General features: G+C 37.6%; 1 long non-coding RNA gene across 1 annotated transcript; it reads left to right on the top strand.

Annotated features, from left to right (window-relative positions):
- The first annotated feature begins 8342 nt into the window (after window positions 1-8342).
- On the top strand, window positions 8343-17472 carry LOC132484582 (uncharacterized). The gene is made up of 3 exons (XR_009531234.1): window positions 8343-8450; window positions 9257-9361; window positions 17391-17472. It is a non-coding gene; the product is annotated as an uncharacterized LOC132484582 (long non-coding RNA).
- Window positions 17473-18191: the final 719 nt, after the last annotated feature.

Below are 18191 nucleotides of genomic sequence, written 5' to 3'. Positions count from 1 at the left end.
CACAGTGAACCAAATACATCCTAGCTCAGGACTGTTTGGCCAAGGACCCTTAGGGGTTATTAATGTGAGTGAGAATCTTGTACGCTTCTTGTCTTTCCATTTCTAAGGCACAAAATGTACAAGTATAGATTGTAGGTAAAGCACATTTACATTTCCTAAGCCCTTGTTTTTCAGTCCAAACTATGCATTCATGACAGGTTGTTGGTGCCATAAGGAATCCTTAGACTTTGACATTCTATGCTTTAAAGTGTAGGTTATTGTATATTTCCCTGATATTTGTGCCTTACTGCTCCTTTAAGAACACAAATTCTCTGCATTGATGCTTCATTTCTTCACTGGCAACCCTCACCTTCATCCTGAATACATAAGCCACATCAGTTCAGGTCTTAATGATCATGGTACCTACTATACATAAGTCTTTTCTCTAAAAATATCAAATTGTCCAGAACTGATAGCTTTCATGGAAAGTTCATTACTTTGTTACTTCTGGCAGGCACATGTGTTTTTCTTTGGCTGGCCAGGCTAGTGGTGTTTCCAGCAGCATGGATAACTGGAGATCCTGCATAGTTCCTTCTCTTAGGCCTGTCAAAGTCTTGTCTGACACAGGTAAACTGGACATGACTATATAAACATACCAGGCTTTCAGTGCTGCCTTGAAATGGTCACACCCTGCCAGAAAGTCTCCCTAGCATGTCAATGGCTGGTTAGAGCTTTCTGGGCCCAGCACAGTGCTTCCCCACAAGATAAGATTTCTGCAAGCAGAACTTTGTCTTCAAGGTTTACGTTTTGCTTAAAACTTAAGCTCCAAAGGTTTCAGGTCAAATTCCATTGGCACTTATTTCCCCTCTCCATTTAGGATTGGACAATCCCCCAGGGTTCCTTTGTGGAACCCTGGGTCCATTACTTGCCAGTTTTGTTTCGGCCCCTTTCACTTCTCGGCCGTAAGTGTGTTTATATTGATCCATATTACTGGCCTTCTCTTCAAGAACACTTTTGAATAAAATTGTAAATAGGCCTCCAAGCTGCTTTTTCATTTCACATTCCATGGTATGAGTGAGAGGGAGAGGGACTACCCTACTGCCAGAACACCCTCCATACTCTTGCGTGGAACTGCCCTCAGAGGAGCACTCAATTTCTTTGCACATTCTGCTGAAGCTGATTGACAAAGCATGGGAAATTCAGAAATCTGCCCTGTAAAATGTTCCTACAGTATGTGTTGCACACACTTCTAATTTCTAACATGTTAAGTAACCAGTTTAAAATATGCCTTTGTTTCCTCTAGACTAAAACCCTCTTAAAATAATGATGACCACAGTTTTCACTCAGCACTGTGCCTCTTGCACTTAGTAGACTCTCAATGAGTATTTGATGAGCTGACTATAAAACCATCTTCATAAACTTATTAGATTTAATTTGGCCTTTTTTTTTTTTTTTTTTCCTTTTTTGCGGTACGCAGGCCTCTCACTGTTGTGGCCTCTCCCGTTGTGGAGCACAGGCTCCGGACGCGCAGGCTCAGCGGCTATGGCTCACGGGCCCAGCCGCTCCACGGCACGTGGGATCTTCCCAGACTGGGGCACGAACCCGTGTCCCCTGCATCGGCAGGCGGACTCTCAACTGCGCCACCAGGGAAGCCCCTAATTTGGCCTTTTAACATAGCCTGATTAATTGACGGTCCTTCTCCTTAAAGTTATATTTTAGGGTAGTACTCTTTGAATTTTTCAAGCGTGAAACTTTTAAAAATAGGAGGTTGAAGAATTCCATCCACAGCCAAAGTGGCTGAGATATTTTCAGTCCAAGGTAAAAATCTATATTGCCTCATCTGTAGCCTAAGTATAGATTTATGCTTGACTCTTTAGGATAAATATGCCTTCCAAAAGATCACCTAGGATAACGGAGAAAAGCTTCCATCTATCCTCACTAAAAATAAAGCCTTTGGGCTTAATGGAACACAAGATGTCTCCCTTGCACGAGATATAATGCAGCTGGGATAGAATTCTCTGATGGGTTTTTATCGAAAAATGCCCTTGTCTCCTTCTCATTCCCTAAAGCGCTGGGTGGCTGCCAATATATTCAGAATGTGTAGGCATCTGGTAAAGCTCTGGTTTGATTGCCTTGGTCAGGTTGGATAGAAGTAGACCCAGGCATTGCTCTTCTAAGCATGGGTTCACTATTACTACCTTGAAGTTTATCCACTCTGTAAGTTCAATCACCTTGAAAATTACCCTCTAGTTTTCCAGCGCTCACATTACCTTAGCTAGTCAGTTTCTTAGCTACTCGGATTTTGTGTGGAATATTTACTAAATTAAATCACACCAGTGGGCCCTGGGATCCATGAACTGTAAATATATTTATAGTTAATCATCTGACTAAATTCCTTCCTGAGAGGAAAACAAAATAGTCAAAAGTCTATCTTGTTGTTTCCAGATTGCAAAAATGCAGAACTTGCCAGCATTCCATGATTTTCATTTAATAGGGCTCTGTCTGGCCTTGAAAGGGATGAAGTGCTTTAGAGAAAAGTGTTAGTCCCTGCTTATTCAGAAGTGAAGGGTGACTTCAGTAAATTTTGGGGGTTTTGTCAAGACTAAGCATAAACAGAGGTAATTGTGGAGCTAATCAGATTTCAAATCATACAGAATTTTTAAGTCTACGTTTGTACATACCATGACAATGCTTTGTTAATAAGAGGTTCTTGATCATACCATTTGTTAGTGGAAGTTTCTTCATGGATAAATGGACTGCCCAGTCAGAAAAAGATTTATTTGAAACAGTTTGTTTTTTCACAGTAATAGAAAGGTTTAATGTTTTGATATCTTTTATTTGTGGACAACTTTCAAACACTTAAAATGTCTAACACAACATGTCTAACACAACACCTTTCAACTTAAAAACTCAAAAAATATCTGAGAACTTACTAATGGTAACAAAGCCCAAGTGAGGGTTTTAAAATAGGTAAATGGGTAAATGAGGCATAAAATTATAAAATTGTACAAATATTTTACAAGCAGACTTATCATTACCTAAATACCATCCATCTACAAATGCTTCTTTTTTTAATCAGTTTTTAATTGAATTATAATTAATTTATAGTGTTGCATTTGTTTCAGGTGCACAGCAAAGCGATTCAGATATTATATATATTATATATATAATATATATTATTTTACATTACAGGCTATTATAAGATATTGAATATAGTTTCCTGTGCTATATAGTAGGTCCTTGTTTATTTTATATATAGTAGGGTGTATATGTTAATGCCAAACTCCTAATTTGTTCCTCCCCTCCCCTGCTAACCCCTTTCGTAACCATAATTTTCTTTTCTATGTCTGTGAGTCTATTTCTGTTCTGTAAATAAATTCATTTGTATCATTTTTTTTTAGATTCTACACATAAGTGATATCATATGATATTTGTCTTTCTCTGTCTGACTTACTTCACTTAATATGATAATCTCTAGGTCCATCCATGTTGATGCAAATGGCATTATTTTATTCTTATTTATGACTGAGTAATATTTTGTTGTATATGTGTACCACATTTTCATTATCCATTCATCTGTCAATGGACACCTAGGTTGCTTCCATGTCCTGGCTATTGTAAATAGTGCTGATATGAACATCAGGGTGCATGTATCTTTTCGAATTAGAATTTTCTCCAGATATATGCCCAGGAGTGGGGTTGCTGGATCATATGGTGACTCTGTTTCTGATTTTTAAGAAGTCTCCAGACTGTTCTCCATAGTGGCTGAATCAATTTACATTCCCACCAACAGTGTAGGAGGGTTTCTTTTTCTCCACACCCTCTCCAGCGTGTATTATTTGTAAACTTTTTAATGATGGCCATTCTGACTGGTGTGAGGTGATACCTCATTGTAGTTTTTTTTTGTTGTTGTTGTTGTTGTTGTTGTTTTTTGCGGTAAGCTGGCCTCTCACTGCTGCAGCCTCTCCCGTTGCGGGGCACAGGCTCCGGATGCGCAGGCTCAACGGCCATGGCTCACGGGCCCAGCCGCTCCATGGCATGTGGGATCTTCCCAGACTGGGGCACGAACCCGTGTCCCCTGCATCGGCAGGCAGACTCTCAACCATTGCGCCACCAGGGAAGCTCTCCTGAAAGCTTTTGAAAAAAAAATAGGACAAGCTTTATGCTGTGGGAACACAAGAGACAAAGTGGGTGATGGTGGTACAGGATGCCAGGTGGAGGTCTGAAAGGTGTATGAGCCTCAGAACTTTCTTTAAATAGAGGCTTTCAGAACAACAGAAACTTATACAGCTTCTTATATCCTCAATGGCTCCCAGTGAATTCTCACTTTCACAATTGCCTAATACTGATCACGTAGAGCTTGAGAGATGATATAATAGAAGTGACATAATAGAAGGACAAGGTATCTATCACTTAGCAGTATGTTACATTCTGTCTTTTTAAAATTGCGTGGTGTGTTATTCCTGTGTTACTGTGGTCTCATTAATTAAAATATGTAGCTTGTGGGGAGGGATGACATATAATACCCTTTTAAAGGCAAAAAAGTGAAATATATTATCTCATGTAACTAGATGCTGAAGCAAGGGATTTGAATTCTATCAATCTGTCTCCCCTCCACCTTTTATTCTCTCCTTCTCTCTCTTTGTTTCGTTCTCTGCTTGCTGGTCCCATTCTTTTGGGCGAACTTATAAGCATGGCTGCTGCAGCCCTCAGGCTCATATCTCAGCTTTGGCACCAGAACAGAACAGAATCAAATATTAATGTTTGTATTTGTATGAAAAATGTAACACCATGCTCAATTGTCCCCCAAGAGTGATTTTATCTTGAAAGGCTTTCGTCCATAGATGAAACGTCAAATGGAAATCTTGAGTATTTTAAAATATATAAGGAAGAGATTTTCTCAGTAACATTCAAATAAAATATGAATTTAAGGAATAATATAGTAATAAGGCAAATGAAAATCTCTTATACCTCAGGTGATAATGTAAAGTGGCATAACCACTTTGGATAACAGATTCACAGTTTCCTAAAAAGTTAAACATACATGTACCATATAATCCAAATTTTCCATTCTTGGGTATTTATCCAAGAGAAATGAAAGCATGTATCCATAGAAATAGATGTACACCAATACTCATAGAAATGTTATATGTAATAGCTATAAAGTGGGAACCACTACAACCAGTGACAACCCGAAAGTCCATCAACATGTGAATGGATAAACAAATTGTGGTATATCCATAAAATGGAATACTACTAAGCAATAAAAAGAATAAACTGTTGAAATATAATATAACATAGATGAATCTCAAAATAATTATACTCAGTGAAGGAAGTCAGATAGAAAAGAGTACATATTATATGATTCTACTTATTTAAAGGTGTAAAAAGCAGACTAATCTACAGTAACAGAAAGCAGATCAATGTTACCAGGAGTAACCAGAGTGAAGTGAGAAAGAATAAGAGGGAGATTACCAAGAGATTGTTTATAATAATAAATTACTTGGTATCACGGAAATACTTGGTAGTGTTTGATACATTCATTATCTTGACTGTAATGATGGCTTCAGGGTACATACATATTTGAAAACATTTCAAATGATATCCTTTAAATATATACATTTTAATGTAGGTCAATTTAACCAAATAAAACTGTTAAAATTTTTGTGGAATTCAACTAAATTAATGCTTAAGGAAGAAATTATAGTAATAAATATTTACATTAGAAATGAAGAAAGGTCTCAAATTAATAGTCAGTGCTTCCATCATAAGAAACTAGAAACAAGCCTGAAATACTTAAGGATAAATTTAACAAAACATGTGTAAGACCTGTACATTGGAAACTACAACACATGTGAAGGTAAGGTTAAAAGAACCCAAATAAATGGAGTACATATTTGGGTATAAATATATACCCATTTGGGTATATAAATGGGTATATATCTATACCATTTTCATGGTTCATAAGACTCAATATTAAGTTGTCAATTCTTCCCCAATTGATCTATTGATTCAATGCAAACCCAGTCAAAATAGGCTTTTTTTTTGTAGAAATTGAAAAGTGAATTCTAAAATTTGTATGGAAATTCAAAGGACCTAAAATAGTCCCCCTGAAAAATTTGAAAGTGAAAAATCAAGTTGTAGGATTTATACTACCTGTTTTTAAGCCTCTAGAGGTACAGCAATCAAGATAGTATGATAGTATGGTGTTGGCAAAAGGATAGACATATAGATCAATGGGATAGATTTGAGAGTCCAGAAATAAACAATCACATATTTGCTCAATGTTTTATGACAAAGGTGCCAAGGTATTTCAATGGAGAAAGGATATTTTTATCAACAAGTAATGCTGGAACAATAAGATACAATTAAAAATATAAATCTTGACTCTTTCACCATACAGAAAAATTAACTCAAAATAGATTGTAGACTTAAGTTTAAGTGCTAAAATTAAAACCCCTATGGAAGAACATATGAGAAAATCTTTGTGAACTTCAGCTAAACAAAGATATTCTACATTGAACCAAAAAAATCTGCAAATGAGAAAAAATAATTGATACATTGGATTCCAACAAAATTTAAAGGCTTAGCTCATTAAAAAAAACAGTATTGGGCCTCCCTGGTGGCGCAGTGGTTGAGAGTCCGCCTGCCGATGCAGGGGATACGGGTTCGTGCCCCGATCTGGGAGGATCCCATATGCCACGGAGCAGCTGGGCCCGTGAGCCATGGCCGCTGGGCCTGCGCGTCCGGAGCCTGTGCTCCGCAACGGGAGAGGCCACGACAGTGAGAGGCCCGCATACCGCAAAAAGAAAAAAAAAAAAAAAAAAAAAAACAGTATTAAGAAAATGAAAAGGCAAACGACAGACTAGGTGAAAATATTGCCAAAAGATGTATCTGACAAGAATCTGTATAAATTACACAAAGAACCTCTACATCTCAATAATGAAAAGACAAACAACATAAAAAAACAGGCAAAAGGTTTTTATAGACATGTAACCAAAGTAGATATATATATGATAAATAAGCACGGAAAAAGGTGCTCAAGGTGATTAGTCATTAGGTTAATGAAAATAAAGCCACAATAAGTTATCAATACATACATACATGCATATACATATACATACATAGAATGGCAAAAAAATTTTAAACCAGCCATACCAAATGTTGGCAAGGATATGGCAAGTGGAGCCCATATACAATGCAGGTGGGGATGCAAAATTGTACAATCACTTCTATATGATTAACCATACAAGTAACTTATGTAGTGAAATATACATACTTACTAGATATCCCACCAATTCTACTCTTTTCCTTTAGTCAAGAGAAATAAAAACATAAATTCACCCAAAGATTTGTACTCAAATGTTTATAGCTGATTCATTTATAATAGCCCCAAACTGGAAACAACCCAATTTCCATCAACTAGAAATATTTTTAATCAGACTTAATTTTGAAAAACAAACAAACATGTTCTGACCTGATTGGAAAGCCTAAAATCACAAGTTTTTCTGAGTTTATATTCGTAGCCAAATGTCTTAATTATCAATTAAAAGGTTTTAGTTTTAACTAAAATTTAGAAGACACTCCTTTAGGGCCCATTAGTACCACTCTCAGAAAGGGGAGGATAATGTGGCTGCCACCTTGGGTTTTACTCTCCTCAGCAACTGCCATACACATAGCGTAATGCTAAAAGCAATTTTAAGAAGAGCTTCAAAACAAATGCAATCTCCATTTAGTTTTTATAACCAGGTGTTTCTCTCCACATGTCTTGATAGAAGGGAATCTTTTCAAGTGGACAGTCACTCCCTGGGCTCTGCAGAGAAACCCCAGCGGATCTGACAAGGTTGAGTCATCAGTACCCCATGTCCTTGTTTGTGCACCACAGTTCAGCAGCCTTTTCTGAATCATCTTGATAAGAAGCCAACTAGAAGAAAACATGAGAACCAGTTGAGAAACAGGCTTTTCCTTTGATGTGTGTTTGTAGGAAAATCCAGTGTCCGTCATGGGGAAATCTCCATCTTCTAACACACACACACACACACACACACACACACACACACACAAACTGCCTTTATTACAAAGTTGTCACTTGAGTAAAAACTTTTATCTTTAGCTGATTCACTGACGGGAAGCTGTTTGGCACAGACTTAATAAAACCTTCATATAAAAACAGCAGAGTAACTGCCAGAGCTTCCATATAGAGTGTAACTGGAGGAGTTATCCTGATCCTTGAAGAGCCGGCCAGCTTTCCAGAAGGAGGCCAGTTAAATGTGGGGAGGGGGAAGGCTAAATTGGAAACGCTGAAGGGGAAGCTTGTACTTCTAAATATTCCTTCACATTTTATTTCAGATTTCAGTCTTCACATCCACTCAAGATTGGGCGGCTCAGTGTCAGAGCGACTTCTCGAGGTGTCCAGAACTTCTGCTTTTTTGGGAAGTGGTTATATTAGGACTACAAGAGGGTGAAAACTGGTAATGCATGAAAAAGTGATAGAGCATATTAACATAATAATTTGTATTAGCTAAATCTAATGGAAGCGTGGATGATTCAAATCCTACGATAATTCAAAATTTTCATTTCATCAGTTAAATTCCTACTATTTCACATGTAGTCTTTTTGAGGAAATTGTTGTACATGTTTTCTCCTAAGTTCATAAGTGTCCAACAAAAGGGAGAAAGAAAAAAATAAATTTCGTGGACAATTGACACACATTTGGAAATTTGCTTTTGAACAATTGAGAATTTGATCCATGTCTATGAAAATGATGCAAAAATATCAACTAATTCACTGTGGGTTAGTAGGCTTAAATTTTTCTCTAGACAGCAACATACAGCTCTTGCCTTTCTCTTTGTGCCCTACATCCAGTCCCAAAGAACTTTGGGAAAAGCTCTTTGCATTCCAGGCAATGCTTGTTCAAACTTCCCTTTAAAGAAGGAAAAGCACCATCAACGGAAGAAATCCTTGTTATAATGTCACCCCAAAGGATAGGTGGTCTCCTAATAGACTGTAGACCAGCAGGGTTTGATCCAGCCAAGACCTCAATCTTCAAAGATGAGGAGCTATTAGAGAGAAAGCATCTGAGAAATCAGACCTTGTGTGCTGTTGTAAGAGATAGCCGAAGACTGAGTACATTACAGAGTGCCAAGGAAATAAGGCAAAGGATAAACTTGGTTGAATGAGAAATTTGATTTTCAATTACCTAGTGAGAAATAACTAATTAAATTGAAATGAAGAGGAAGGGTTCTTAAATTACACATGTATTGTTCTTATCTACCAGGGAGAGTCAACTGCCACTACGGTCTAATAGATAAAGATGGACAACTGAGATGTGTGCTACTCAGAAACAAACTGAAATGCCTATGGCAGGCTTGTTGAAGCAAAGGTGAGAAATGTCTTCTTGTTCTTGTTTCTACAGATACTTCCCAAATCTCATCATCAGGTGTTGACATTATTTTGGTTTCTAGCAAAACCATAATTTGTGAATTTCCCTTACCTCTTTGGATCATGAAACTCTAGCTAGCTAGACATGGGAGCACAAGAAAAATACATCTTTAAAAATGTGTGTTTTGTAAGAATTTAAATATGCTCAGGGAAATAACACTAATTCATCTTGGTAGGAAAACTTCTTTGAATAAATGAAATTATCTGAATTAACTTTTTAAAGTGGAACTTTATAACTTTTCTATGCTTAAAATAATCAGAGTTAGGCTAACAATATGTTGCTTGTGTGAGTGACACTCAGGGGATCTATTTAGTGAATACAGAAAATGATTTAACTTATACATACCAAATATTTATATTTAGATTGCAGCTGTAAATTGTTTGGGAAAGTTTTTCACCTAAATTGCTTTAAAATTCTATTTACAGTCTTTTTAAAAGCCAAGAATTTATTTAACAAGCTCTTTCTCCTCACCCCATGGAACTTAAACTATGAAAGTTCCCATCCAAGAATCATTAATTATAAATTAAGGTATTATAAATTTTCCTTAAATAGCAACTACTGTGATTGTGCTCCATGTACTTTATTTGTCTTGTATCTTGACTGTATAAGACTGGAATCTACATTAAATATTATCTTCTCTGTTACTTCATCTAAAATTTTAAACCTCCTTATCCTCAATACTCCTATTCTTCCTTCTCAGTGTTACTTTTTAAAAAAATATTTATCATTATGTAGTATACTGTATATGTATGTTGCCATGAGGGCAAGGTTCTTTGCACATTCATTGGTATATCCCTGTCATCTGGAATAGTGCCAGGAACATAATATTTGCTCAATAAATAATTGAATAAATGAATGAATGGGGTGTATCTGAGTTTTGACGTCTTTTCATATAGAACACAGACATTTGAGGAATAAAATTATACCTGGTTTACTATCCACTACATTCCACTGAAACAGAAGAGAGGATTAAATGATGAGCAAGTCAGGTCTCTTCCTTTATTGAGGACGTTGCCTATGTAGGTATACAAAAATGATGACCATTACAGAAGAGGGAAAAGTGGCTGACTACTCTTGAAGGTGGGAAATAGTTGAGGAATGTTTCCATGGAAACCTAAATTTCAGTTAAATCTTGAAGGAAAAGTATGGCAACATTCCATGTAGAGTCAGGTCCAAATTAAAACATATCTTACTCTCAGGAGATGCTACCAGAAATAATTGGGGGTTGTGTAGCTTTTCAGATTTTATTCAACCAAATGCCCCAATACAAGCCCCAAATTTGGTCAACCCTGCCCTTAGTCTAATCCCATAATCTAGTCAACTTTACTTTATTGCTTCTTCCTCAGAACAATCCCCCATAATTCAATCACCTTCTCCAGTTAATGTGAGCACTTTGAGCACAAGTGTGTACACACACACACACACACACACGCATGAGCACACACACAGACACACACATGCAGAATCTAAAAACTTGCATAAATCTTTTGAGAGTTTAATAAATAAATAAAAATGGCAGATAAACTTCTCTCTGAGAATCTGAAATTCTGATTTTTAAAAAAACTTTTTTTATTATTTTTGTGAAGCTGATAACCTTCCCCTTCCTCTTTGGTTTCCAATGTGATAAAACGTTACTAAACTAAAAATCTACTACAGTGTTTTAATTTTATAAGAAGAAACCAGAAAGACAATAGGCAGATTACTTACTCTAATCTGAATTGTCTAGGAAAAACAAAGATGCTACAAGCAGCCTCAAAATTAACCTATGCGTGGATCCTTTTCTGCTAGCCATGATAATAGGTCCCAACCTATGGTGAGGAATTTTGTCCAGTCTATAAAAATGAAAGCCACGTATTCTGTGTGCCTTATGCAAGTGTTAAGTGGTGTGACCATATTTCATAAGAAGTTTTAAAAGGGAATTTTCGTGGTAACCGGAAAGCAGCCATTTATTTGCTAAAAATAAGAACAGAGCATAATTTCTATGTCCAGATCGAGTTTCACTGGCCCAGATTCTCTCCATAGATATTTGGAACGACTCCAATTCTATCTTTTCTTGATTGTGAGAACTGAGAGAAGCTCTCTGCTATGGGTGACCCAATACAAGAACAGGGAGAAAAATATTTGAGGTTCATACTTTATAAGAGTTAAAACTTCTTCCAATGTTTGCTTAAAGTGTGGAACTGATTAAATAATTCTATTATCCCTGTCCTACATGAAACAAAACAAAACACAACCCTGCACAATTTGAGCCAATAATCTAGGACTTTTACAAGTGTATATCAGAGTAGAAAAAAATGACAGCAGCTGTTTCCCCTGATTAAAATAATGGAAGATTTAGTCCTGGCTGAAGATAACACAGACTCTAAAATGGACCATCTCAGGCAAAGCTCTGTGTTCTGTGAGATTCCCTGAAGTCATTGAGAGCATTCCCAGGAACCCACTGCGTGGTCAATCAATGCCAGTTCCACACCCTCTGACCTTTCTCAACAAAAGGGAGCAACAATGTTCTAAATCATTTTGTGTGCCCTGGGTCTGGATAAGTTTGGACTTAAGAGAGAATAATATTTATGGATCTAATACATCGCAAAGACGTGAGTTGCTCTCTGTTGCTGTTTGATTATTTTGTTTTGCTTTTAAACTCTGTGTATGCACAACACACACACATACACCCAAAATCCAAAAGAGTTTTCATTACCTCCTTGTTGTTTTCCCCTCGACTAGGCTAAAATGTCTGATGGCTTACATGAACAAGTGGCTATTATGAAAGTTCATGGTATTGATGTCTATTTCTTCAAACCCTACAGCTTGCCTAACACATAGTGAGAAGCTGTTTAGCATGTGATAAGATGATTTGAGATGGTCATACAGGACTGAGTTATATCCAAATATTCTAGCAGATATAAAAGTATCACACACACACACACACACACACACACACACACACACACAAAGGGCTTCCTTGGTGGCGCAGTGGTTGAGAGTCCACCTGCTGATGCAGGGGACATGGGTTCGTGCCCCAGTCTGGGAAGATCCCACATGCCACGGGGTGGCTGGGCCCGTGAGCCATGGCCGCTGAGCTTGCGCTTCTGGAGCCTGTGCTCTGCAACTGGAGAGGCCACAACAGTGAGAGGCCCGCGTACCGAAAAAAAAAAAAAAAAAAAAAAAAAGTGTGACAGTTGCAGGGTAGCCCAATTTAGATAACTATTTCATTGTTGCCTGAAGCCACTTGAGAAGGGGTCGCTCCATCAAATACCTTGCTTTTGCACCTCACATCTATTCAAACTTTTTTGTTCACAAAATTTTCACATGCACTGAGTCTTTCACTAGGACTTGAGAGGGAGGTGGGGGGGATTTTTGTTGTTTTTTTAGCATAAACCTGGGCCCAACTGGGCTTAGAACTACTTTCCATCTTGCCAACTCATGGAACCTAAGAATGAAGCCACAACTTAAAATGTTGAACTGAAAGACATAGAGCAATGAAGGTCTATTGGCACTTGTTGAATCCTTCTTTATAGCTGCATCTAAAACTTGTTCCTCCCTTACTCTGTTTGGTTGGGAGAACCAAAAAATTCACTCCTCCACTCCCTCCCTCCACCTTTTTTTTGGCTTAAGCCAAATTTAGTTAGGTTTTCCATCATTGCACAAGAAGGAGCTGATACAGATGGAGAACCACTGAATCGTCAAGATCTATTCCAAAATTAAACTTGCCAATGTTCTGAGGATAATTCCATTATAAATTGGGTGTGGTGTGTTTCACAAGCAAAATTGAAATCTGAAATAAAAATAATATAAAACATAAATTAAGTTGGAAGATAAATTATTTAAAGCCTACAGTGTTCCATCATTGGAACTATTTTGTAAGATAGATGGATGGATAGAGGTTTACTTGGAAGTGTTGGATGATGCTGATGTTGCTGAGGTATTTGTAGCCCTTGGAGAGATGGCCTTATAAGGTATAAACTTTTCTTTCCTTGCACAAAACATAGAGTATTGTCCTGAAGCCGTTGGAATTGAGGGTACTGTGAATGCCCTCATTCTCGTGATGTCTAAATCACATATTTTTCCTTTCTAGATTATAGTGGCATACCATAACAATACAATTTCTTAATAAGAGGTGCTAAGTGTCACTTTAGCTTTTAGCATTTCTGGATACAGTGAAATTTAAAACTACACAGAGAAAAATCTGTAGTGGGTGGTGACCTTTCGGGGATGGTGTTGAAATCTGGTTCATGATTAAAACAGGGTGTGGTTAAGGGGCAGGGATGGAAAATTCTCTTTTGGCAACTTGGTAGAGATGTGGGGTTAAACTGTCGAAACAACCACAAAAATCTCTTGCAAGGAGAAAAAAAAAAAAAACTCTTAACAGCAGCTTTAAGCTGTGCCAGGCACTGTGTTAAGTGCTTTATGCATGATCTCATTCAATTCTAGAAGTGATGTTGATTTCATTTCTATGCACATGTTACAGATGAGGAAGTGAAAACAGAGAGGTTAAATAATTTGTCCAAAGTTTCACAGATAACCAGTGGTGAAGGCTGGGTTTGAACCCAGGTCTACCAAATTCCTAGTCTCATATTCTTAGCAGCTAAGTGATAGCTCATCCCTGTTGCCTTTCTCTAATCTAGAACAGATTCATAAACACTTATTTGCTTCCTTTCATACACAGGGTGTTTTTTTCCCCTTTGATGATTCCCATACCAATATCTCTTTTGTTTGAAAATCAATATGCATGAAATACTCACAACGGTGGAAAAGTGTTTTATTTTTCCTGGAAATTTCTCAGTCTGGATTATCACAAGGAAAAAAAAATTCTTCTTCACTGCCTTTGAAGTAAAGAAAAAAAAACTACCATTTAATTTTTTAAGGCATGAAATCTCAATGTTCTTTCCTAACTCTGTCAAGGAAGTTTTTTTACACCAGTGAATATTTTCAAAGCCTCCAAAATTTCAAGAAGGCAGAAATAGGACCTGCCCTGGCTTAGCATGCATCTTTCGATGTGTTTTGGAAATCACTGCTCTGCTGCTCAGTCTCCTGATAACCATCACTGTTTAAGAGGAGTAGCTTTCTAGAAAAAGAAATCCACTCTCATAGCTTCTGTGTGAGGGGTTAAGTGCTACTTGACCCTTGCTGAGGAACAGCAAATGTGCATGCTTGTGAGAGTCTCATACAGAATACTTGGGGTCTATTTTGCTTCTAAAAGGAGCACATTCTTAGCTTATTGAGGTGTCTAGAGAGCAGTGAGCACCTTGGCCAGTTAGAATCAGTTTCACCAAGATTTCATGTTGGTTAAGGTAGACTGATTTTTCCTTTTATTTGTCAAATTTTAAAAGCACCTTTAAACACTGGGTATTTTCACATTAAAATATAAGGGCATGGAAGTTTACCATTTCTCAGAATCAAAAAGAAAGTTAACATATATTTTAATTTTGAAAGAGATATAGGCTTACTATTGCCGACCACTCACTTATCACACACAAATTACTTTTATTTCCATTCATACATCCCAGTTTAGGCCAAGAAGTAAGCATTTCCCTAAAACTAGTGTGTAATCTGAACATAACACTTTTGGAAACAAACTTCTCTCAAACATCTGAATACCCTGGAAGGAAAGTAAGATGCAGTTTCTAAAAACTTGAAAATGAAAGTGGTTAGAAGAAACGTCAAGGAAGGGTAGCTCTGGTGTTGGGAAAAGTAGAATCCAGTTTCTCTCTGTCCAGTAGAAGCCTCTGTGAGGAGAGAATAGAGGAGGCCCTGCACGGGGTCCTCAGGCCAGCCAGGTGCCCTGAAGACAGAACACGGGATTGGAAAGCATCTTTCTGGTGACAGCAACCAGCCCACCTCTGAGAATATATGACCAGAGAACATTCCTTCTCCTCACTGGCCACAGTTTATCACATTGGTAAGCAAGAGTACTTAATTTATCATTCAACTGTGATCACATTACATAAAGCAATAACTACCCAGAGAGCTATCACCGTGCACTGCGTTAAGACAATGGAAAATCTGGCATGGCTGCCATGGTAATCATCCTGGCAAAACAATAAGAATCCTGTCACTATTTTTAAATCGTGCTGGAGTCTGGGTGGTCTCTATCCATAGAAGTTATTTTCTTGTTTCCTTATAAAGGTTCCACTAAAACTTTTTAAAGTCTTTTTTTTTTTTTTTTTTTTTTTTGCGTTATGCGGGCCTCTCACTGTTGTGGCCTCTCCCGTTGCGGAGCACAGGCTCCGGACGCGCAGGCTCAGCAGCCATGGCTCACGGGCCCAGCCGCTCCGCGGCATGTGGGACCTTCCCAGACTGGGGCACGAACCCGTGTCCCCTGCATCGGCAGGCGGACTCTCAACCACTGCGCCACCAAGGAAGCCCGTAAAGTTTTAAAAATACTTTTTAAAAAACTTTTTAAAGTTTTAAAATACTTTTAAAAGAAGTATTAGATTTAAGAAGGGAAATAGATCATAAGAGATTAATCTCATTAGCATGAGATTCATACTTTGACACACTTAACACAAAATTCTGTCTTTAGGAGTATATGGCATAGAAAAGTCAAACCCAACCTGAAAATTTTAAGTGCAGATAAAAAGTGAAGGTTGTCAGGGTCATCCTTCCATTTCTCTTAAAAAATTAAAAGAGAGAGAAGTGGATAGGGAAATGTAATCCACTTTAAGTCACATGCCAAAAAATGACCAGCTTTACAATGACAGATTCTTCTACTCTAGGCAGGCTTCTCAGATACTGAGAACAGTATCTGACCCTTGGGAGGTATGCAAATGATTGCCCATTAATCTGAAGTGAATCATTCAGCATTCATTCAACAAGTAGATATTTCGATATCGTTTATTGATGGATAGTGAATTACAGTTCTAATAAGATTTTCAAATGAAAATTCTGGACATAAGTCATGAATAGAAGCTCTCTTTAAGGAAAGGAATGATGAAAAAAGAGAGAAATAAGAAGTCCCATTAGATGTCCTTAAACATATGGATATGTGTTCCAGCCATTGCATTTAAGGAGAAAAGAAAAGAAGAAGAGAAAATTCTGCTTTAGAATTCTGGACTTTTCAGGAGCCACTCAGGAGCTTCATCTTATCCAGACTTGGTGCAAATCAGCACCAGTTCAACATCAAATCAATGGGCTGGATTGTTCCTCTTTGGGGTGGACAGCTCTCAAGGGCTTGGGAGAGTCTGAGCATGAGGGTATGTGATATGCCAAGGGGCAGTTAGCTGAGCTGAATCCTTTGTAAATAAATATTTTGCTATGCAAAATTTCTGTTTAAGACACAGGGCTATTTGAAATAAAGAAGAAGCTTAGCTGGGCCTCCACCTCAAACTCAAAACAAAACCTCTTTTAAGCTCTAAAAATATTTGGCTAAACATGCTTTTAATGACTCCAGTTTTTGAGATTTGGGTCTGCCCCAAATCAATGACAGTGATTAAGTACCCACTGGGTACAATGTACTAGTGAGTTCAGGGGTCTATGGGGAGTTACAAAGAAAGCAATGAATTCGTCCCTGTCCCCTGAGAGCTTATGGCTCAATAGAAAAAGGACTACCAAATAATTGCTTACAAGAAATGCTAGACTAGAGCAGGCTTTCAGCCAAATTGCTAAAAAAAAAAAAAAAAAGAAAAAAAATCCCAAACTGTGTAATCAGTGTGCTTGTTGGCAGAATTTTTCCATTCAAAGATCCCTCTCTGCCTGCTTTGTGTCTTACACCAAGTCTCATGTGGCACACGCAGGAGCCCTGTACTCCGGGAGGCCGCCCACAGGACACACCCGTACCCTCACAGAGCAGGGCCAGAAGCTGATGTGTTCCTTACTTGATATTTATGTTATCTTCCAGGCTGATAGAAGTTATTGTTGCATTACCATTGTAAGGATTTTCTGGCTGAAGAAAGTCAAATAAAGTTGCTATTAATTTCTGAGCCTAGAAACCAGTGCCGCATTGCTGATGACTGCTCTTTCTAATTATTTGCAGATGACCACAGTCATGTCCATGTGCAGATGAAATGGCAGATTTCCAGCACTAGTTTTTTTTTCTTTATTTCTTTTTAACACCCAATTTGTTTACTGGTTACTTTAGTCAAGCTAACTTGGACTAAGGAGAATGAAGATGGCAGTGACTGCAAGAAGGAAACTTGTGACTTACATAACAAGTATCAGAACCATAAACTTGAGTGGGACATACTAACAATGTGAACCACCTTCTTACCTTCAAGTGGGGCCGTCCTTAGACAATTGAAACTTTTCATATATATATATATGTATATATATATGAAATATATATATACATATATATGTAATATAGGTATATATATTTTTAAAAACCAATTAAATTTTTATGGGCTTATATATATATATTTATATGTATATTATATATATATATGTATATTATATATATATATGTATATATATATAAATATATATACATATATATATATCTCCCCATGAAGCATACCTCCCCGCTATGGTTTTCATGCCCTTGTGTAGGCCATACCCGCATTGTCTCTGGGCTCATTGAGATATAATCAAGCTTGATGCCGAGGCTTAGTAAGCACTTTCACATTGGGGCTTGTCATCTTGTAATATTTGCTGTTGGAACCCTGAGCCACAATGTAAAGTGGTCTACTCTGCCAGAGAGACCCCCATAGAGAGAAAGGTAGCTAGTGAGCCCTAGATGTAACAGTCATCCCTCTGAGGAGCCCCACATGTGACTGGAGAGACAATCTTAAAAAGTTCAGCCCTTGTCCAGCCAAGCTGGTCAACCCACAGGATCATA

The sequence above is a fragment of the Mesoplodon densirostris genome, chromosome 2 (assembly GCF_025265405.1).
Source record: "Mesoplodon densirostris isolate mMesDen1 chromosome 2, mMesDen1 primary haplotype, whole genome shotgun sequence".
In the NCBI taxonomy this organism is placed as follows: Eukaryota; Metazoa; Chordata; class Mammalia; order Artiodactyla; family Ziphiidae; genus Mesoplodon; species Mesoplodon densirostris.
Note: the sequence above shows the minus strand (reverse complement) of the source record. Positions and strands in the feature narration are given on the sequence as shown.